The sequence below is a fragment of the Mytilus trossulus genome, unplaced genomic scaffold, assembly GCF_036588685.1.
Source record: "Mytilus trossulus isolate FHL-02 unplaced genomic scaffold, PNRI_Mtr1.1.1.hap1 h1tg000373l__unscaffolded, whole genome shotgun sequence".
NCBI classification, from domain to species: Eukaryota; Metazoa; Mollusca; class Bivalvia; order Mytilida; family Mytilidae; genus Mytilus; species Mytilus trossulus.
The window spans coordinates 4,135,523-4,158,989 of NW_026963340.1; the positions used below are offsets into that span (position 1 = coordinate 4,135,523).

General features: G+C 33.4%; 1 long non-coding RNA gene across 1 annotated transcript; it reads left to right on the forward strand.

The window, feature by feature from the left end:
• The first annotated feature begins 13,377 nt into the window (after positions 1-13,377).
• On the forward strand, positions 13,378-16,142 carry LOC134701961 (uncharacterized). Its single transcript, XR_010104275.1, has 2 exons — positions 13,378-13,417; positions 16,077-16,142. It is a non-coding gene; the product is annotated as an uncharacterized LOC134701961 (long non-coding RNA).
• Positions 16,143-23,467: the final 7,325 nt, after the last annotated feature.

Below are 23,467 nucleotides of genomic sequence, written 5' to 3' on the forward strand. Positions count from 1 at the left end.
CCTTTATCTTCATATCTATATCATTAACGGAAATTTTAATACAATAAGTTATGATAAAAAAGATGGTCTTTTATTTCCTATCTCTACTTATCCATTTTTAGATGGTGAATTTCCCTTGATACCATCTTACAGTGTTCATATATCTCAACGTGTACGATTCGCTAGTGTGTGTAACAACGTTTAAAATTTCAGCGAGAGAAATTTATGCATTACTGAAAAATTATTACACCAGGGTTTTCGATATCACAAACTAGTCAAAGCATTTACAAAATTTTGTCATCGGTACAAGAATATCAGTCGTAAATATAACTCAACATGCAGACATCTTATACGTTCAGGTATTTCACATCCAATCTGTTATCATAAAATTCTTTACAAAGCACAACAAAGTCAGTATTTAGCTCAAAAGCTTCAAACAAACTTATCAAGAAGGGATTAAGTTACGATACTGTTGTCAGGTCATTATAGATTGCATACTTTGGCTTTAAAATTGATTCACTTATTTTGTCTTTGCATCGGAATTAAACATATTTATTTAATAATCAGTTGTCGGCAATGCAACTGTAGTCCGATAGAGAAATGTAAAATTCCGCTGACGATATAATTATATACATATATATATTGATACGAAGTGAGAAAGTTGTTACACATACAACATCAAGAAATATATAACTTACATAATCAATTATATTAAGAAGGAAAATGATGCATAATAAGCTTTTATATTTGAATCTATCCAAATATGACATCAATGTACAGAAATAGTATACGTATATAGAAATGAAATTCCATAGTTTCTGTTCTATCATTCTCTTACTATACCTTACACGAAATATATTTATTCTTCTCTGGCCCTTTCTTTAACTCACGCCACTGATATATTATGGCACCTAATCGCCCTTCACTATGCACAACGCGCTAGACCATTCAACTATCTAAGCTCTGTACAACTAATGAAGCTCTCATATCTTTTTGTTTAGCGTTTTAACAAAGAAAATGATGCATCAAGATAAAGGAAAATTACATCAACAGCTATAAATAATAAATAACAAACTTTGTCCCGTTCGGTATTAATGGATGGTTATTATGACTGAGGAAGAATATCCAATATGATTTCTGACACACTTTTTTATAATGGCCAATCAGCTCATGATGGATGCAGTCACATATTAAACAATTATATTATAAGTACGTCTGAACCAGTGAAAACTCTACGACAGATTGTGTACATCAGATCAACAGTGATGGTGATACAAGACTGAAAACAGATTTTATATTTACATCTGAAACTATTGTTTCAGAAAAAAAGAAGAGGGCTTGGATCCATTAAAACGTTTAATCCCACTGCAAATTAAAGCAACTGTCCTAAGTCAGGAATGTGATGTACAGTAGGTAGTTGTCGTTTATTTATGTAATTTATACGTATTTCTCGTTTCTCTTTTTTATGTAGATTAGACCGTCGGTTTTCTTGTTTGAATAGTTTTTCACTAGTAATTTTGGTAAAGCCCTTTATAGCTTGTTGTTCGGTGTGAGCCAAGGCTACGTGTTGAAGGCCGTACATTGACCTATAATGGTTCACTTTTTTTAAATTGTTATTTGGATGGAGAGTTGTCTCATTGGCACTCACACCAACTATTCCTATATCTTAGCATTGTCTTAATACTAATCTAACAAAGTGATACCAACAAGGAAATGTAAGATGTACCGGATCGTCTAGAATAGACGATACCACGCAGATGACGAAAATGTAATCTTTTCATTCGGTAGTCAATATCTTACAATGATAATAGTGAGTAGATTTACAAAACTACGTAAATGAGCTACACCTAGTCAGCAAAAACATATCAATAGACTAATTACAGGATTACTCAAGTTTCAATATATGCTAAGTTGGATAGTGTATAGAAAGGTATATACTATGAAAATAAGAGCTTAGGGAACTAACCGACACCTATAAATTGATATTATTTATATTTCTAGTTTACTTTAAAAGTTATATGTAAATTTCTGCTTACTTTATCAAAACTAAAAATATTGACGACGAAGTCAGAAATATGTTACACGTACATTATCAAGACGTACATAACTTGCATAATCAATTATATGAACAAAGAAATATAAAGACTGTGGCTAATTATTATTGTATAATGAGCTAGGATTGTGCCTGATGTTCATATGATGAAATCATAATCTTTCAGTCAGCTTAATTGAAGTCTGGAGCTGGCATGTCAGTTAAATGCTAGTAGTCTGTTGTTATATATGTATTATTGTCATTTTGTTTATTTTCTTTAGTTGCATCTTCTGACATCAGACTCGGGCTTCTCTTGAACTGAATTTTAATGTGCGTATTGTAATGCGTTTACTTTTCTACATTGGTATAGGGGGAGGGTTGAGATCTCAAAAACATGTTTAACCCCGCCGCATTTTTGCGCCTGTCCCAAGTCAGGAGCCTCTGGCCTTTGTTAGTCTTGTATTATTTTAATTTTAGTTTCTTGTGTACAATTTGGAAATTAGTATGGCTTTCATTATCACTGAACTAGTACATATTTGTTTAGGGGCCAGCTGAAGGACGCCTCCGGGTGCTGGAATTTCTCGTTACATTGAAGACCTGTTGCTGACCTTCTGCTGTGGTTTTTTATTTGGTCGGGTTGTTGTCTCTTTGACACATTCCCCATTTCCATTCCCAATTTTACATGTATAATCAAAGTACTTTAATTTCCTATCATAACTGAATATATATTAGAATAGCTTCTAAATAATATCACAATAACATAATAGACAAACGACGAAATAAAATATTACAGTTTTCGTAATACTTTTTGGAATTTTGGATCCTCAATGCTCTTAAACTTTGTATTTGTTTGGTTTATGGGCGTTTTTCAATAAAAGCGTGTTTTTCAGACCTAAAAAAATGGAAAATCAACTTGTCTAAAATTCAATTTCAAGAGTTATTTTGAATACCTCTATAATAGACCTGTTTGTAAACAAAAAGTGCAATCTTAAATATTCTTTAAAATGATATTATTTTCATAATTTGTGAACTGTTTCGTAGGGGACAGTTGTCCCCTACGAAACTTCTTCTAAACACACATATTTTTTGCAATTTTAAATGTTTCCTATAGACATTTTAGTTTGTTTACTTCAAATACTAGAAACATATAATTTTTTTCTGAATTGGAAAACCATTTTTATCGATAAAGATTAGACAGTACTTCACATATGAAGGTTCAACTCATGTTACGTAGTGGACATTTCGATGCGTTTCGTAGTGGACAAAACCGTTTCGTAGTGGACAAAAAGTTTCGTAGTTGACATCAACCCTATTATATGTTAATAAAAAAATAATACAAATTACATGAAACTAACCCTTGTTATTTGTTTTGCACGAATATAATTGAAAAAAGATTAAAAACAACTGCATGGTAGTGGTAGTGTCCACTACGAAACGTTTTTCTCTCATACTTGTTTCGTAGGGGACCGTTTCGTAAGGGACGTATTCGCATGTTTTATTTTTTCCAATAATCCCTATATTGCAATAGTAACAAGACTGATTGTATTCATCAAAGCATTTATCAAGCTGTACACTGATATTTTTTTCATAATTTTAAAACCAGATTCTGCAGGAGATTTGACCCGTTTCGTAGTGGACAATAACAAAAATACGGTATCACTCTGGTCAATTTGATGTGCTCAATTTTTCTTACCAACAATTTAATTGCCGTTATAAAAGCATGACTTCTTTTGTAAGACCCTAATGTTTATATCTCTTGCAAACAAAAATCACATTGATTTTGTAAAACTGTTTATTGGCAAATTTTAATGACTTCGTTTCGTAGTGGACATTTTGTGAGGGACACACCTTCTGAAATTGAAAAACCTATATTGAAAGCTGTTTATTAAAATATGTTGGCTCTGAACATACTTTTGAATTATTAAAGAACTTATGTAAAGTAAAAAAAACATTTATTTCCTCATTTTTTTACTATATTTTAGAGTATGAAAGTTGAACAGGCGATTAAGGGACATGCCATTTTGGTTGTTTTGGACCATTCAAGAGTCAATATCTTATCAATCCCTCTAACAATTTACTGTTTCTTTCCTTAAAAATGTTAAATCTAATTCAATGTACTGACTACACAAAAAATTACTTGCAAAGATCAAACACATTTTTTTTAAAGTGGCTGGGACAAGAAAATACGTTTTTATTGAAAAACGCCCTTATAACTATTTCGATAGGAGCGTCACTGATGAGTCTTATGTAGACGAAACGCGCGTCTGGCGTACAAAATTATAATCCTGGTAGCTTTGATAACTATATTCGTAAACCGTATATATCAGACATTTTTTTTTAATCAAAAATGTTTTAAGGTGGTACCCAACACTTTCACTAAAATTAATTTGGCTCGTTTAATTTTCATAAAATTTTGCCAAAGTACTAACTTTGATCCTTGTACAAAAATATAAAAGTTTCAAAAATTTTTAACCAACCGTTTTGTCAGAAAATTTCACTGGTTATATAGCAATTTGACAACCATCAGTTTTGATCATTGAGAAGCTTGATATTTCTTTTACAACACACCGTAAAACGTTTAACTGAATTTACAAAGTTATCTCCCTGTAGTGTTAGGTACCACCTTTTAAAAACTTCTGTAAATCAACTGTCATATCAATGTTCGAATAAGTTATTTTATTTCACTATATATATTAAAAGTTTAGTCAACTTTTGATTGGTTGAGATTTTTCGAAATTTCATTGAACAAAACTTCATGTTGCTTTACCTCTGAATATCATATTCCCCTCTGAAACGTTGGGACTTCATTGGGACGCGTTACGCGCGTTTAAGGTACATAACGTCTTAAACTTTTTTTTCAATAGCGATCATATCAAAAATCATTATAAGTATTTATCATATTCATTCATTTTTTTTTCCGACGTAAAATCAAACAAAAATTTCAAAAGACACGGGGAACAAATGTATAATATTGATCAAGAAAGTACGGAACACAGCATCAGACATCTTTGGTATTAAGATATATCCTCGACAGAATTTAGTTTTAATCTTTTTGGTCTGAAACACATTGAAACAAAAATGTATAGATTTCTTGACTATAAATGACTATAATTATAATCCTGGTACCTTTGATAACTATTTACACCACTGGGTCGATGCCACTGCTGGTGGACGTTTCGTCCCCGAGGGTATCACCAGCCCAGTAGTCAACACTTCGGTGTTGACATGAATATCAATAATGTGGTCATTTACTATTTTCTGATTAAATAACAATATCCATAAGTAATAGAAAATATTTTGGTGACAGTTAAAGCTAGTAACACGTTTAACAATATTTGCTTATTCATTCAGTATTGAGACAGAAAACAACATGTATAACTAATCGATGTTTTAAACCACGCAGATTATTCACCACGCAATTTTATTTAACTTACTATTTAAGTAGCCACTGTATTTCAAAAATCATCTTTCTATCTCCGACTCTGCTATTTCACATTGCGGTAAGTTTAGTTTTCAATTATTTTCGTACAAACAGTATTCAAGTTATTTATTTTTTTCAATACAATTTGATCATGAAAGGTAATAAAGGGGAAACTGGTTAAACCGAATCATGTTTAAACCTAAAACCTGCAGTATAAACCAAACACCGCGTTGTGAATCTGATAAAACCGAACATCGGCCAAAACCGAACAAAATCTTAAATTACGAACAGTTTCGGTTTAAACAGGTTTCACTTTAACAGCTTATTCCATCAGACAAATTTCAGTCAGCAAAACGTCAAGTGTGTAAGAATAAAAATACAAACTTTACTAGCGATGAAAAATCGTTTTAAAGCGATGATTAAGTCATATTTAAGAGTACTGAAATATAAAATCAGCTACGTTAGCCTACGACATATGGCTTTGTTGTTTACTGCCTAGTAACAAATATATATTCTGAACTAGCTAGTCCATTGTCAAGCACTATTCGGGTTCTGTTATATTTCTGTTACAGAACAACTTCTCTGAAGTTTATATGTTGATATTGCACAACACAAACTTTTCTTCATATTAGATTATAAGAGACAAGTAATTACGTTTTATTTAACAAGAAGTCGAACCAAATTGGTAAATTTTCGGATGTTTCTTTAACCTTAAACTGGACTGAATATAAAATGTTGAATTTCAAACACTTTTTTGATAAATATGACAGTCACTGTAATTCTTACAGCAATGGCATTTAAAATAGAAAACACAAAGAATAAAATTTGAAACCAAAAAATCAAAACGAATCCCTAACACAAATAACTTCAAAAACTTTTATTTTTGACAGTTCGATTACCCACTTCCGATTTTAACACATGAAACATGATACTCGCTACCAAAATACTTTGAAAAAAACCTGTAAACCACTTTAATACTTACAAGCTAAAAGTGCTTGCATGCATCATCCAAACTCTTCTATTGGTAAATAAGAAATTTGGTTTGACAACTGTTACATGTTTTTGGAACTTGAAATCAGCCATCAAAATATAGCATTTTATGCTTACATGCTCACTGCACTTACTACAAGTTAACGGTTCTTTCTTCATAATGCCATATCTGTAGACGAAACGCGCGTCTGATGCAAATATAAACTGCAATCCTGTATCGATAATTAGTTTATTTCTAAATTACTCGGAATATAAGATTCATATAGACGAGTTTTCATTTCAGAATTATGATGAAGTATTGTTGTTTGATTGTTTTTATCTTTTGCACAATTGGTGTGTCAAATGGCGGCAGTAAGTATTCTTTGTCTTTAAAATAATGTAGATAAGATTAAAGATTAACCTGCTAGACTTTCTCATAATATAAAAAGTAACGATCATTTCACTCTGATCAAACGTTCTGCATACGAGATTCAAATTAGACAAACTGTTTTGATCTGAGCGTCACTGATGAGTCTTATGTAGACGAAACGCGCGTCTGGCGTATGAAATTATAATCCTGGTACTTTTCATAACTATTATAACCTTTTTATGTTACAATTATTCAATCGTGTCACCACAATTATCAACCATTTGTTTTTATAGTAATTTGGAGTTAATCCCGTCCAGTTATTACGATAATATCAGTACTTTGGTGAGCTACAGAGCTGTGCAAAACTGTCCAACACTACTTTCCTAGGTTGACATAAGAACAATAAAAACATCTGCATTTAGGAAGAACGATTTGTTAACCTTCTAAGCAGTGTACCAAGCATCTCGAGCAAATTTAGTAAATTCTATTTATGAGAAATCATAACGCAACTACAATATAAATGTACATGTTTTTCTAAGAATTAACAAAATTCTTCTTTGTGTCCTATATTCAACATGGTTAATGAATTTGAGAAATAAAAAAATACTTTATATCTATATTCCTACTGTGTAATGTTAATGTATATATCAAAGTAAATCATGCTATAGTGTATCGGATTATTGTACAATTCAGTTCTTTCTGGAATATGCAACGCCTCCAACGGTACCTGTGGAAAAAAAGGTGTTCCATGTAATCAGACATTCGGGTCTGAATGGACGTATACCGGAAAATGCTGCAATAGACGACCATGTTGCAAATGTAAGTAAACAAATAAATTAAGCATCGAATGGCATGCAAAGAATTTAATAGACAGAGATAGTTATTTTTTGGGGAAAAAGAAACATGGAACAGTTATTCATTCCCTTTCCTGAAATATTTTGTGCTCAACAAAAACAAAACATCTAAGTATGACATGTTTATACTTATAATATCACATTTGTGATGTTCCAGTCAAAGAAAAAGAAATAAATGAAAGTTGTTTCAGCTGTGTCCTTGAATATTTTTTTGTTACAATTTTCAGATTTTATTTTCTGATTTTCTTTATGTTTTGGCTTTACGTCTGCATATTCCACACTTGGTAAGCACGTTTATATGTTTACATGTGATTATTTTGCAATCATTTTTATATTCATAAATGAATGTCGACTTACTTTCAATAAAAAACGACTATTTCATAAACAATAAATAAAGAAAAAATGCATTACGTCAGCTGTACATGTAGTTTTAACATACACTGAAAATCATTATTATGCGTTGAATACTACTCAATTAAAATTTCAAAGAATGACCGATCTTATATAAGATTGAATACAGACTTACGCAAAACCACGATAATAAATGTCAACGAACATTTAGTCTAAAATAATACAATCATAAAAATGTATACACTTACTTATTTCTAAATTTACAGTAACACATTTTATAATTGTGCACTTTACACAGTACGTTCCCTTTTAAAATGAATTTGATATTTACTTGTAATGTAAGTATAGGCCTTTCTTCTTTTTTTTCCTTTTCGTTTTTTTTTGTTCTTCTATTCTTTTTTGTTGTTTATATTTCCTTTGTTCTTTTTTCTTTTTTTTCTTTTTCTTCCCCATGTTCAATGTTATTTTTTTGCTATAATTAACTGCTGTGTAAGATAAAAATGTTCATACACAACAATGTGGTTTGTTTTGAAGAGTTGTTTCATTTGCAATCATTCCAAATCTTCTTAATCAAAGAAATAACTGAATCTTCTATATACATATAGCATGAATATTCGTATTATTCACAATGAATGAATATATTTACCGCATGCAAAGCTCCAGTTCTTTGTCCGGCTTTTATTATACTTTCTTTTCCCCATATTTGGTTCACAGCTCTTCATGTTTTAAATAAGTTTTATGTTTTCATTTATAGTTGTATACTACTGTTGTCTTTATTTGAATTGAACATCTCTGACGAGACATTAACTATCGAATTGCGAATCTGGTGCAAATACATTTGTACCGTTTATGTTATAATCATGATAATGGCGTTGTGTATTTGATCATGGCGGTTCATTCATTACGTTATTTTCTATATGTCATCGCTTTTTCTTTTTGTGTTTTAATCGCAACTTTGGATTAAATTCAATCCATATGGTGTTTTTTTCAGTTTTAAAACCGCAATGTGTTCCAGAAACTTGCCCAGAGGGTTACAGGCTGTTACCAAACGAAAACAATAGTACTAGTTGTTATTTATATGGTGACGACAGAAAACCGTGGGAGGAAGCTCTGGTGAGACTGTTTATAAATCACTATTAATCTGTAGGCAGAAAATAAAACTAATAAGAGATTACAATAAAGGTATCTTTGTTGTTTTTATCAAGTGAGACTATAGAAGTCTGTTTTATTCCCTGAATTGGGTAATTTACTACGTTATCATTGCATTATAAGTATAACGAAAGATAACCAGATTTATGATACGAAGAACGATGAATTTCAAACCCGATTTTATTAGTTTTTAATGATCATGGTATTGGTGTTGTTTCTATGTTTAATTTATACAGTTCGTTGATAAAGGTCTGGTTAATTTTGGATAAAAAGACAATTTTCATACATAAAAAACTTTGTGAATAAACTCATCATAGATGTGTGACGCTTTTCGTGATGTTGAACGAAGCAGAAATCAGTTGAACACCATTTAATCTGAGTCAACAATGATAATTTGATTAAAGAATAATAGCACAATTAAAACCTGAATGAATTTTGGTGGTTTACTGACTGCAAAAAGACTTTTTGCATATTACCGACTTTAAACTCCGGCATACGGTGCAGGAAATGCTTACCCTTCCGGAGCACCTGATTTCAGTTTCGGTTTTAAGACGAGTTGGTGTTGTTTCTTAATTATTATCTATAACTGTTGATGTAAATGTTCTTTGGTTTACTCCTTGGTTTTGATTGTTATTGTCTTTCTATAGGTTACCTTCTCTGTGTAAGAACATTCTGGTACTCTGTCAAGAAAGAACAAAGTTATCAATCTGCACAATTTTGAGGGAAAGTTTTATGATAAATGCTTTCTCTTCATGACTTAATACGCGGAAAACAGTAAACTTTCCCCGAAAATTGCACCGATTATTATTTGTACAAGGGTATCCCAAAACAGTTGAAACCTGTCGGAAAAATATAAACCGGGAGTTAAAAGTCGGTAATATGATAAAAGTCTACAGCTATCACGATATGGGAGTCATATGTAGATGAAAAAAACCTGTCTATTTACCAAAAACAAAAAAATCAAAAACAAATATAAAGTATAATGCTTTAACTTTTAACTATAATGTCTGGGTTTCACGCTGGCTAGTATTGACCCTCTAACCTCAGCTTAAAAAAATATATTATCTACTGTATATTCGTTTATTGTTGTGGATACAGGAAAACTAACATGTTCGTGGATACTGAATTTGGTGTTTTTGCTGACGTCATCATAAAGTCTATTAAAAATGTGTCATTGGTTAAATATTTAATTTCGTGGTTCATCTGTTCCCACGAAATCAACAAAACTTGGTATTCAACAAAAAAGAATATGAATGTAATCTTACTAAATTGCAGTCGATTTGTGCCAGTACACCAGGTGCCTACATGTGGAGACCAAACACGGAACAAGAAGCCAGTTATGTTTCCAGGAATTTATTCATCGTAAGTTGAGAATATACAATAATTTTGTTTAGATGAAGAAATATCCAAGTTTCTATGTATTGCCTAATTCAACCAATTATAACTCTTTAGAAATGTTATAATGCTTAGAAGTATTTCATCTGTGTTAAATATATTTTTATTTCAAATCAAAATGATCTCAAATATATTTCGATAAATGTAACAGTATTAAAACATTAAATATAAAAGCATTTCAAAACTTACAATTGGGTAGAATGGACAATCCTTCTCTTTTTCAGTTTTCGCCAATTAACGATGTTCGTACACAATGTCATTAATTTAAAAATGTATATGATAAGCAAAAATTTACATTTATTAACCTATCAGGTACGAAATAATTATCCGTTTCAGAATATAATGCATCCTGGGTAATATTTTCAAAAGCGTACACCAAAGCGTTTTGATTGATTTGAAACGTTATAAACAATGGAAATTTAACCAATGACGTAACGTTGTTTTCACTTTGGAGTACGAACAATGAACTTACCCATGATGCTTAAGATTTTGAAACGGCCAATTTCGAACATGGATACTCAATGATAGTTTCGAGTAGGAAGTTGCAGAGATACGAAATAGTCAATTTACAAGACTTGCTTCCAAGTATTTGAGGTACATTGTTGGATAGATAAATAAAGGAAAGAGCAGCGAACAAAATGTTAGATAGAAAACTAAAGGAAAGAGCAGCGAACAAAAAAAAACACTTTCTTGCTTTAATAAACTCACTCAAAAAAATAATTAATCTTTGATTATGTAGATTCGGTACGTTGTTCTCTACATTAAACATGACGTAGAAACAATAGTGTATTTTCACCCGGATGTCAAAAACCGGTTATACTCGTGAGCTACGAAGGCGATTTTATAAACACATTTAACTTAGTCAATGATGAATAAAAATCACATTTGAAATGTTCATTTTATATAATATATTTTCTATATTTACAAAACTAATTCTTATAAAGGCAAACAGTTTTTGTTAGATTTGTACCAATACGGTTACGCACCATAACAGTGTACATCGTTTGAACTTATTCTTTTTGTTCCCATAAACCTCAACAGTATCACTTTATCTTGTTTCTTTGAACAATTCTGGCCAATAATACGGGAGTTGTTTCTAATCAGTTTCGCTAAGTAATGAATTGTTTCAAGTTGTAAGGTCTTTTTTTTTATTCATTTGAGTTGATATTTATGTTCATACTGTATTTTTATTCTACTGATTTTTTAATTTTACATTTAATTCTTTTTACAGCCAATGAAAATACTTTATGGACTGGTGCAAATGATAGAGACGGTGATGGGACCTATACATTTTACAAAGAAAATGGTCCATTTTCAAAAGATCTTCCCCCATTTGGATCAGGTAAATTTGACTTATTTAGGATAATTCATTAACATTATATAAACGATACGTTGATGAGACAGTAAACATCAACACAAAAAAGAATAAATGTAGAACAGTACATGTAACAAACAATAGATGTGTATACAAAAGGTATAAACAAAGTTAATAGACTAATAAAGATCAGCATTTTTGCATTAGGTACTTTGTAACTAGATAAAAGGATGAAAACAAATACAAGTAGTTTTTTTTCGAATGTTATCTTCCGATAATGTTCTTACATTCACAACCCGACGGTGAGCACTATTTGTGCTGAATGTTCTTACACTTCCAGAGCACTTGATATCACCGCTAGTCTTTAAATATTGTGTTTCGTTTACTGCTGTTTTCTTTTAATAAAATTTTTTTTTCATGGCGCTGTCAATGTATATAAGAAGATGTAGTATGAGTGCCAATGAGACACAACTCTCCATCCATGTTAAAATTTGTTAAAGTAAACCATTATAGGTCAAAGTACGGTCCTTAAGTACGGAACCTTTGTTCAAACTGACCAGCAACAACGTTTTTTCGACTTAATAGGTTGAAATTCAATCGGTTTTGCATATTTCGCATGTTGTTATTTTATACAATCTTAATATGATTTAATTCAATAAATGGTATTGAAAAAGATTAGTACAATCAATTGCAGCATTAACGCTGCTGTCCAAATAGTTAAATCTGTCGATGTGTCGCTTTAAAATACACTATGTGGTATGGGCCTTGTTCATTGTTGAAGGCCTTACGGTGACCTATTGTTGTTAATGTCTGTGTCATTTTGGTCTCTTGTGGACAGTGTTATTGGCAATCATACCACATCTCTTTTTTATATTATTTAAACTAGATAGGTACCTTTCATTGACATTACATTCCAGAATACGTTTTCAAATAAGAATTATTTGAGGTTAAACATAGCAAATCATATATTATCATTTAATATGCCGTTTGAGATTCTAATGCATTCTTGGTAATATTTTCAAAAGTGTACACCAAAGCGTCTTGATTGGTTAAAAACGTCCTAATCATTTGAAATTCAACCAATGACTTGACGTTATTTCCATGTAAAAATTATTCTTTTTGAAATTCGACAGAAAGTTATTGGAAAAAGAATCGGGTTTAATGACACTTGAATAGATATCGGTGACTATTGTGGACAGATATATTCTTCCAACTATTGTGGAAAAAATATTCGAATATAACAGTGCCTCTAAACTAACAGTAAGGAACAATTTATTTATGAGAATACTACACTAGCAGCAGATAGATCTTCCACAAGACGAGGCAGACTATACATTGAAGCTGGGTTTTTTTAAATTTACTAAGAGGGTTGCGCAAGATTGTGTGTCACTTGGAATTGTTCTTCTTGCTTGTTTCAATACGTAAAAAATATTTGGTTCATTTCATGTGTATTTCAGCCGATTTTGGATTAAATCCTGGCAATGTCTATGTGACGATACACTATGTAATTGGTCAACGTTTGTGGTTTTGGTATGATTGGAACAAATTTGATACTTCTCGTTACATATGCGAGTATCAACGAGTAAGTATATTCCTTCGTTTAGCCTTTAATAGAAAATATGTTAAATTTCCTTCAAACTATTAATATATAACTGCAACATCATCATGCATAATGAAAGCTTCAGTACATGTCACAGATAGGTTACCGTTGATTTTATTACTACCACTGGGTCGATGCCTCTGCTGGTGGACTTTTAGTCCCCGAGGGTATCACCAGCCCAGTAGCCAGTACTTCGGTACTGGCATGAAAATACGGATTTTTTGTGTTATTAAAATTTGCTGTTACAAAATATCAAAAATTATTATAAATTAAGGAATGTATCTCCCTCATGCAAAGCTCTGATTCCTTTCACGAATTTAGCTATACTTTTTGGACCTTTTGGATTATAGCTCTTCATCTTTTATATAAGCTTTGGATTTCAAATATTTTGGCCACGAGCATCACTGAAGAGACATGTATGTTCGAAATGCGCATCTGGTGCAACAAAATTGGTACCGTTGATTTTATTACAACCGCCTGGTATTCGATACTAGTATATCATGTTTTGTTTAAAAACAATGTATTGGTACTTTCATTCGTATAGGTGGTTTTTGCAAAATAAACCTAGTTAAGAGCAAATTTCTAAAGCCGTTCGTTAAAGGAAAAATGATTTACCTCGATACTGGTATTTTTGACAGATGCCACTTGTAAGCATGATACAATTATTTCAATTCTACCAAATGTTCTTTGTATCCACTTTAACGGAATGTTAACTTAACACTGATTAATGGCCGTCGGCTGTTGTCTACTCTTTGATCGGAATGTATTCTCTTTGACACATACCCCTTTACCATTCTCAATTCACAATTTTGCTAGCGCTCGTCACTTTCGTAATTTACGAAAAAGTTTTCTCATTGACGAAAGTTTTTCAAATCAATTTCGTCACTTAAATTTAGGAAGTGTAAAAATATTTTCTCATTAAAATACTGAGTCAATTGGCCACAATCATCATTGGAGTATCAAGTTTTAAAAATGTGTCCGATGACCCGGCCAACCACACAAGATGGCCGCCATGGCTAAAAATAGAACGTGAGGGGTAACATGCAGTTTTTGGCTTATTTTTCAAAAAACAAAGCATTTAGAGCAAATCTGACGGGGTAAAATTGTTTATCAGGTCAAAATCTATGTGCCCTGAAATTGTCAGATGAATCAGACAACCCGTTGTTTGGTTGCTACCCCTGAATTGGTAATTTTCAGGAAATTTTGCTGTTTTTGGTTATTATCTTGAATATTATTATAGATAGAGATAAACTGTAAACAGCAATAATGTTCAACAAAGTAAGATTTACAAATAAGTCAACATGACTGAAATAGTCGGCTGACCCCTTTAGGAGTTATTGCCCTTTATAGTCAATTTTTAACCATTTTTCGTAAATCTTAGTAATCTTTTACAAAAATCTTCTCCTCTGAAACTACTGGGCCAAATAAAACAAACCTTGGCCACAATCATCATTGTGTATCTAGTTTTAAAAATGTGTGGCGTGACCCGGCTAACTAACAAAGATTGCTGCCGCGTCTAAAAATAGAACATAGAGGTAAAATTCAGTTTTTGGCTTATAACTCAAACACCAAAGCATTTAAAGCAAATCTGACATGAAGTAAAATTGTTTATCAGGTCAAGATCTATCTGCCCTGAAATTTTCAGATGAATCGGACAACCCGTTGTTGAGTTGCTGCCCCTGAATTGGTAATTTTAGGAAATTATGCTGTTTTTTTTTTTGTTAAGATCTTGAATATTATTATAGATAGAGATAAACTGTAAAAAGCAATAAATGTCGGCAAAGTAAGATCTACAAATAAGTCAACATGACGAAATGGTCAGTTGCCCCCTTTAGGAGTTATTGCCCTTTATAGTCAATTTTTAACCATTTTTGTAAATTTTAGTAATCTTCTACAAAAATCTTCTCCTCTGAAACTATTGGGCCAAGTTCATTATAGATATAGATAATTGTAAGCAGCAAGAATGTTCAGTAAAGTAAGATGTACAAACACATCACCATCACCAAAACACAATTTTGTCATGAATCCATCTGCGTCCTTTGTTTAATATTCGCATAGACCAAGGTGAGCGACACAGGCTCTTTAGAGCCTTTAGTTAAAAATACACCAACAGAGAAAAAATCTCTCAATATATAGGAAATAAGTGAAAAATACTATGTTTATCATCCAATCAAAATCCAGCATTATTACATTACAATTTTGAAAATTTGCTTAACCTCCTTTGTATTGATTCTCTGTTTTAAATATTACATTATTAACACCTATGTGCAAAATGACACATTTGCCTAACGAGGTCAATAATCGTTGATTACTCACCGATTTCAAGAGTAACTATCTTGTCTTTGATTAAGGGAATCGATTTTTTTTCAAAAAATTGATAAAAAAAAAATCAAATTTGAAATCAATCCTGTGCTCATCTTAGGTTTATGCAACTTGCTGATTTCAAACCACAAAAAGTAAAATATTTACAGCATTATTGATTGACAGGCGGGGATATTATTAGTGAGCAATAGCACACAGAATCACTTGTTGACAAATATTTTTCAATTTATACAATTTAAACATATCATGTGATCTCCATTTTTAAATCAGATAGTAGTTATTTTTATGTGTCTGTTAATTTATAGTATTGTCTTTTCAGAGAGTTTGTCCGTAGAGAGGATGTATGCCATTGCAGTACTTGATGTAATAAAATCGTTGAAGCAGATTTTTCCTTTCTTGAAAAATAAAATAGAAATGAAATATCCCAATGCAAAATAAACAATACCAAAAACAATCAATTATAGTTTGTAGTTATCAAAAGTACCAGGATTATAATTTCTTACACCAGACGCGCGTTTACATAAGATTCATCAGTGACGCTCAGATCAAAATAGTGAAAAAGCCAAAACATATACAAAGTTGAAGAGCATTGAGGACCAAAAATTCCAAAAAGTTGTGCCAAATACGGCTAAGGTAACCTACTCCTGGGGTAAGATAGAAGTGATCAGTTTCTTTTCTACTATGACAATTGGTTGGTATGGTCATGTCATGGTTACACATATGAGTGTTTAAATAGTACGTCGATTTCGGCTTGATACCAAACACCTTGATTTAAATCAATGTGACTCGTTTAATTTTCATAATATTTGGACAAAATATTTACTTTGCCACTTTGTCAAATATAAGAACAAAATTCGAAAAGCTTGATAGTTATAAAGTCACCAGACTTATAGAATCATATTCAAAACAGTGTGGTCCTGGCCATTGATTGACGACCTAAATTATCCCATTGACTGGGACAGATTAGGTGAACGTTTGTCTGTAACGACCATTGCTCACTTCTTACTTATTATAGAATTTAAAGTGTGGGGTCACCAAAGGTTCTTAACGCAATTAATAATAAAATAATTCGAAAAATTATTCAGGAATAACCTTTATGTTTTGATTTATATTATTGATATAAATCAAAACATCGTATTATTCCGGATTCGTTTTTCGAATTGCTTTTTTTAGGTGTTGAGAACCTTTGGTGACCCCACAGATTCAGTGTCTTTAACAAGTACAAAGTGAGCAGTGATTGTTACCGACAAACGTTCACCTAATCTGTCCCAGTCAATGGGATAATGTAGGTCGTCAATCAATGGCCAGGACCATACTGTTTTGAATATGATTCTAATTTACCACGCTAGACGCGCGTTTCGTCTACATAATACTCGTCTCTGACGTTTAGAAAAAAAAGAAAAAAAAAGCTAAACAAGTTCAAAGTTGAGGAGCATTGAGGATCCAAAATTCCAAAGCATTATACCAAATACCGGTAAGGTAATCTATACTTGGAATAAACAAAAATCCTTAGTAGTTCGGAAAGTTCATAATTTGGTAAACTGGAAATTTATAAAAGCGACCTTATAATTGATATTTTTGTCAACATCGAATAGATGAATACTGAGCTGATGATACCCTCGGGGATCAAACGTCGACCACAGTAGCACACACTGTCTATGAAAAATTTCTTTGAAATTGAACAAACATTAATATTGATCATCGAGAAGCTTAATGTTTCATTATTATTAGAACGTTGTTAAAAGATTCAGCTGTTTCTAGAAAGTTATATCCCCGTAGTGTTATGTACCACCATAATTTAGGAGCAAATCTAAGAATTGTGGCCGCAACGATAGCATATATTCGTAGTTTATGTTGACGCTGATATTCTAAAAGGAGAAATTAAGCCATGATTGCAACTGCAATGCTTTTAATTGCATTCGTTAAACGTAACGTAAACTAAAACGAAACTCTTGGTTTATAAAGCTTTTTTTATAGGAAACACACTAGAGGAAAATGAAAATAAAAACTTCGGCAATTAAAAGATAAAAAGCTCATAAACGAGAGCTGTTAAACTAATTTTACACACAAACAACAATTCAAACAGCTAGAATTGTATATTTTTTAAAATATGTATTAACATTGTTTCATACACCAATTTTGTTCGATTAGTTTATTGTTCATATGTGCTAATATGTATTTTGATTGAGTAAGGACCAAACTCCGAAACAGCGTTACGTCCTCTTTACTACGCTACGTTGACTTTATGTTTAGCGAAGCAACGTCACCACTGTTTTGGAGTTTGAGTAAGGACATTACATTTGACATTTTGTAGTGTGTCTTTCCATGTTGTGATGTAACACTTTTGTTCAAGAGCAGGATGAACGGTACATATTAAAACAGTTAAACCCTCTACATCTGTATGCACCTGTCATAATTCAAGAATCTGGTGTTTAGTGGTTGCGTTTGTTGGTGTGGTTTATACGCGTTTTTCTTTCTCGTTTGTAAATGAATTAAACCATTGATTTTCCCGTTTATATAGCTTAACACGTGTCATTGTTGGGGCCCTTTGTATATTGTTAAGTTTCCTGTTTGGTTTAATGCACACCTTCATGTTGAAGACCGAATGTTGACATTAAATGGTTTACTTATATAAATTGTGACTTAGGTTTCATTGGAACTCATATCACATCTTCCTTCATCTAATTAATACAAAAAAACTCGTATCTAATCTTTTTAAGATGGAGAAATAATCACTATTGTAACCCCTCTGTTTAAAGCCTTCACTATCGTAACCCCTCTATTTAAAGCCTTCACTATCGTAACCCCTCTATTTAAAGCCTTCACTATCGTAACCCCTCTATTTAAAGCCTTCACTATCGTAACCCCTCTATTTAATTCCTTCACTATCGTAACCCCTCTATTTAAAGCCTTCACTATCGTAACCCCTCTATTTAAAGCCTTCACTATCGTAACCCCTCTATTTAAAGCCTTCACTATCGTAACACCTCTATTTAAAGCCTTCACTATCGTAACCCCTCTATTTAAAGCTTTCACTATCGTAACCCCTCTGTTTAAAGCCTTTACTATCGTAACCCCTCTGTTTAAAGCCTTTACTATCGTTACCCCTCTGTTGAAAGCCTTTACTATCGTAACCCATCTGTTTAAAGCCTTTACTATCGTAACCCATCTGTTTAAAGCCTTTACTATCGTAACCCATCTGTTTAAAGCCTTTACTATCGTAACCCCTCTGTTTAAAGCCTTTACTATCGTAACCCATCTGTTTAAAGCCTTTACTATGGTAACCCATCTGTTTAAAGCCTTTACTATCGTAACCCCTCTATTTAAAGCCTTTACTATCGTCACCCCTCTGCTTAAAGCCTTTACTATCGTAACCCTTCTATTTAAAGCCTTCACTATCGTAACCCCTCTATTTAAAGCCTTTACTTTCCTTGCCCCTCTATTTAAAGCCTTTACTATCGTAACCCATCTGTTTAAAGCCTTCACTATCGTAACCCCTCTATTTAAAGCCTTTACTATCGTAACCCATCTGTTTAAAGCCTTTCCTATCGTAACCCCTCTATTTAAAGCCTTCACTATCGTAACCCATCTGTTTAAAGCCTTCACTATCGTAACCCCTCTATTTAAAGCCTTTATTATCGTAGCCCCTCTGTTTAAAGCCTTCACTATCGTAACCCCTCTGTTTAAAGCCTTTACTATCGTAACCCCTCTGTTTAAAGCCTTCACTATCGTAACCCCTCTGTGCAAAGCCTTCACTATCGTTACCCCTCTGTTTAAAGCCTTCACTATCGTAACCCCTCTGTTTAAAGCCTTCACTATCGTAACCCCTCTATTTAAAGCCTTCACTATCGTAACCCCTCTATTTAAAGCCTTCACTATCGTAACCCCTCTATTTAAAGCCTTCACTATCGTAACCCCTCTATTTAAAGCCTTCACTATCGTAACCCCTCTATTTAAAGCCTTCACTATCGTAACCCCTCTATTTAAAGCCTTCATTATCGTAACCCCTCTATTTAAAGCCTTCACTATCGTAACCCCTCTATTTAAAGCCTTCACTATCGTAACCCCTCTATTTAAAGCCTTCACTATCGTAACACCTCTATTTAAAGCCTTCACTATCGTAACCCCTCTATTTAAAGCTTTCACTATCGTAACCCCTCTATTTAAAGCCTTTACTATCGTAACCCATCTGTTTAAAGCCTTTACTATCGTAACCCCTCTGTTTAAAGCCTTTACTATCGTAACCCCTCTGTTGAAAGCCTTTACTATCGTAACCCATCTGTTTAAAGCCTTTACTATCGTAACCCCTCTGTTTAAAGCCTTTACTATCGTAACCCCTCTGTTTAAAGCCTTTACTATCGTCACCCCTCTGTTTAAAGCCTTTACTATCGTAACCCTTCTATTTAAAGCCTTCACTATCGTAACCCCTCTATTTAAAGCCTTTACTATCCTTACCCCTCTATTTAAAGCCTTTACTATCGTAACCCCTCTGTTTAAAGCCTTCACTATCGTAACCCCTCTATTTAAAGCCTTTACTATCGTAACCCATCTGTTTAAAGCCTTCACTATCGTAACCCCTCTATTTAAAGCCTTCACTATCGTAACCCCTATATTTAAAGCCTTTACTATCGTAGCCCCTCTGTTTAAAGCCTTTACTATCGTAGCCCCTCTGTTTAAAGCCTTCACTATCGTAACCCCTCTGTTTAAAGCCTTCACTATCGTAACCCCTCTGTGCAAAGCCTTCACTATCGTTACCCCTCTGTTTAAAGCCTTCACTATCGTAACCCCTCTGTTTAAAGCCTTCACTATCGTAACCCCTCTGTTTAAAGCCTTCACTATCGTAACCCCTCTGTTTAAAGCCTTCACTATCGTAACCCCTCTGTTTAAAGCCTTCACTATCGTAACCCCTCTGTTTAAAGCCTTTACTATCGTAACCCCTCTGTTTAAAGCCTTCACTATCGTAACCCCTCTATTTAAAGCCTTCACTATCGTAACCCCTCTATTTAAAGCCTTTACTATCGTAACCCCTCTATTTACAGCCTTCACTATCGTAACCCCTCTGTTTAAAGCCTTCACTATCGTAACCCCTCTGTTTAAAGCCTTCACTATCGTAACCCCTCTATTTAAAGCCTTCACTATCGTAACCCCTCTGTTTAGAGCCTTTACTATCGTAACCCCTCTGTTTAGAGCCTTTACTATCGTAACCCCTCTGTTTAGAGCCTTTACTATCGTAACCCCTCTGTTTAGAGCCTTTACTATCGTAACCCCTCTGTTTAAAGCCTTTACTATCATAACCCCTCTGTTTAGAGCCTATACTATCGTAACCCCTCTGTTTAGAGCCTTTACTATCGTAACCCCTCTGTTTAAAGCCTTCACCACGTAACCCCTCTGTTTAGAGCCTTTACTATCGTAACCCCTCTGTTTAAAGCCTTTACTATCGTAACCCCTCTGTTTAAAGCATTTACTATCGTAACCCCTCTGTTTAGAGCCTTTACTATCGTAACCCCTCTGTTTAGAGCCTTAACTATCGTAACCCCTCTGTTTAAAGCCTTTACTATCGTAACCCCTCTATTTAAAGACTTCATTATCGTAACCCCTCTATTTAAAGCCTTCACTATCGTAACCCCTCTATTTAAAGCCTTCACTATCGTAACACCTCTATTTAAAGCCTTCACTATCGTAACCCCTCTATTTAAAGCTTTCACTATCGTAACCCCTCTATTTAAAGCCTTTACTATCGTAACCCATCTGTTTAAAGCCTTTACTATCGTAACCCCTCTGTTTAAAGCCTTTACTATCGTAACCCCTCTGTTGAAAGCCTTTACTATCGTAACCCATCTGTTTAAAGCCTTTACTATCGCAACCCCTCTGTTTAAAGCCTTTACTATCGTAACCCCTCTGTTTAAAGCCTTTACTATCGTCACCCCTCTTTTTAAAGCCTTTACTATCGTAACCCTTCTATTTAAAGCCTTCACTATCGTAACCCCTCTATTTAAAGCCTTTACTATCCTTACCCCTCTATTTAAAGCCTTTACTATCGTAACCCCTCTGTTTAAAGCCTTCACTATCGTAACCCCTCTATTTAAAGCCTTTACTATCGTAACCCATCTGTTTAAAGCCTTCACTATCGTAACCCCTCTATTTAAAGCCTTCACTATCGTAACCCCTCTATTTAAAGCCTTTACTATCGTAGCCCCTCTGTTTAAAGCCTTTACTATCGTAGCCCCTCTGTTTAAAGCCTTCACTATCGTAACCCCTCTGTTTAAAGCCTTCACTATCGTAACCCCTCTGTGCAAAGCCTTCACTATCGTTACCCCTCTGTTTAAAGCCTTCACTATCGTAACCCCTCTGTTTAAAGCCTTCACTATCGTAACCCCTCTGTTTAAAGCCTTCACTATCGTAACCCCTCTGTTTAAAGCCTTCACTATCGTAACCCCTCTGTTTAAAGCCTTCACTATCGTAACCCCTCTGTTTAAAGCCTTTACTATCGTAACCCCTCTGTTTAAAGCCTTCACTATCGTAACCCCTCTATTTAAAGCCTTCACTATCGTAACCCCTCTATTTAAAGCCTTTACTATCGTAACCCCTCTATTTAAAGCCTTCACTATCGTAACCCCTCTGTTTAAAGCCTTCACTATCGTAACCCCTCTGTTTAAAGCCTTCACTATCGTAACCCCTCTATTTAAAGCCTTCACTATCGTAACCCCTCTGTTTAGAGCCTTTACTATCGTAACCCCTCTGTTTAGAGCCTATACTATCGTAACCCCTCTGTTCAGAGCCTTTACTATCGTAACCCCTCTGTTTAAAGCCTTCACTATCGTAACCCCTCTGTTTAAAGCCTTCACTATTGTAACCCCTCTGTTTAAAGCCTTCACTACCGTAACCCCTCTGTTTAAAGCCTTTACTATCGTAACCAATCTGTTTAAAGCCTTCACTATCGTAACCCCTCTGTTTAAAGCCTTCACTATTGTAACCCCTCTGTTTAAAGCCTTCACTACCGTAACCCCTCTGTTTAAAGCCTTTACTATCGTAACCAATCTGTTTACAGCCTTCACTATCGTAACCCCTCTGTTTAAAGCCTTCACTATCGTAGCCCCTCTGTTTAAAGCCTTCACTATCGTAACCCCTCTGTTTAAAGCCTTTACTATCGTAACCCATCTGTTTAAAGCCTTCACTATCGTAACCCCTCTATTTAAAGCCTTCACTATCGTAACCCCTCTATTTAAAGCCTTCACTATCGTAACCCCTCTGTTTAAAGCAACTCAATATCTAATGTTTGCTTGGGACATATTTCCGGTAAATTCATAATTCATGTGTTTTCGGTAATTGTATTAGTTTGCCTGGTTGATATTTGACGGATTTGAATAATTTAATATATAATATGTTAGTTTACTTGTATGAATGGAAACTTTGTTGTTTAGACTTTTGTAAATGAGCATGAAATTTAACACTCGTTGTATATGACGATGATACGAGATAATATTTAAAAATGCATCTTCTGCTGTTGTTTTTTTCTATGGTCGGGTTGTTGTCTCTTTGATGCATTCCCCATTTCTACTCTAAATTTTATCATTCAAACATTTCCTATAATGGTTTACTTTTTATAAATTGTTATTTGAATGGATAGTTGCCTCATTGGCACGCACACCACAACTTCCTATATCTATTTCTCAAACAATTATTAACAAGAATTATTTAGTAAATAGTACC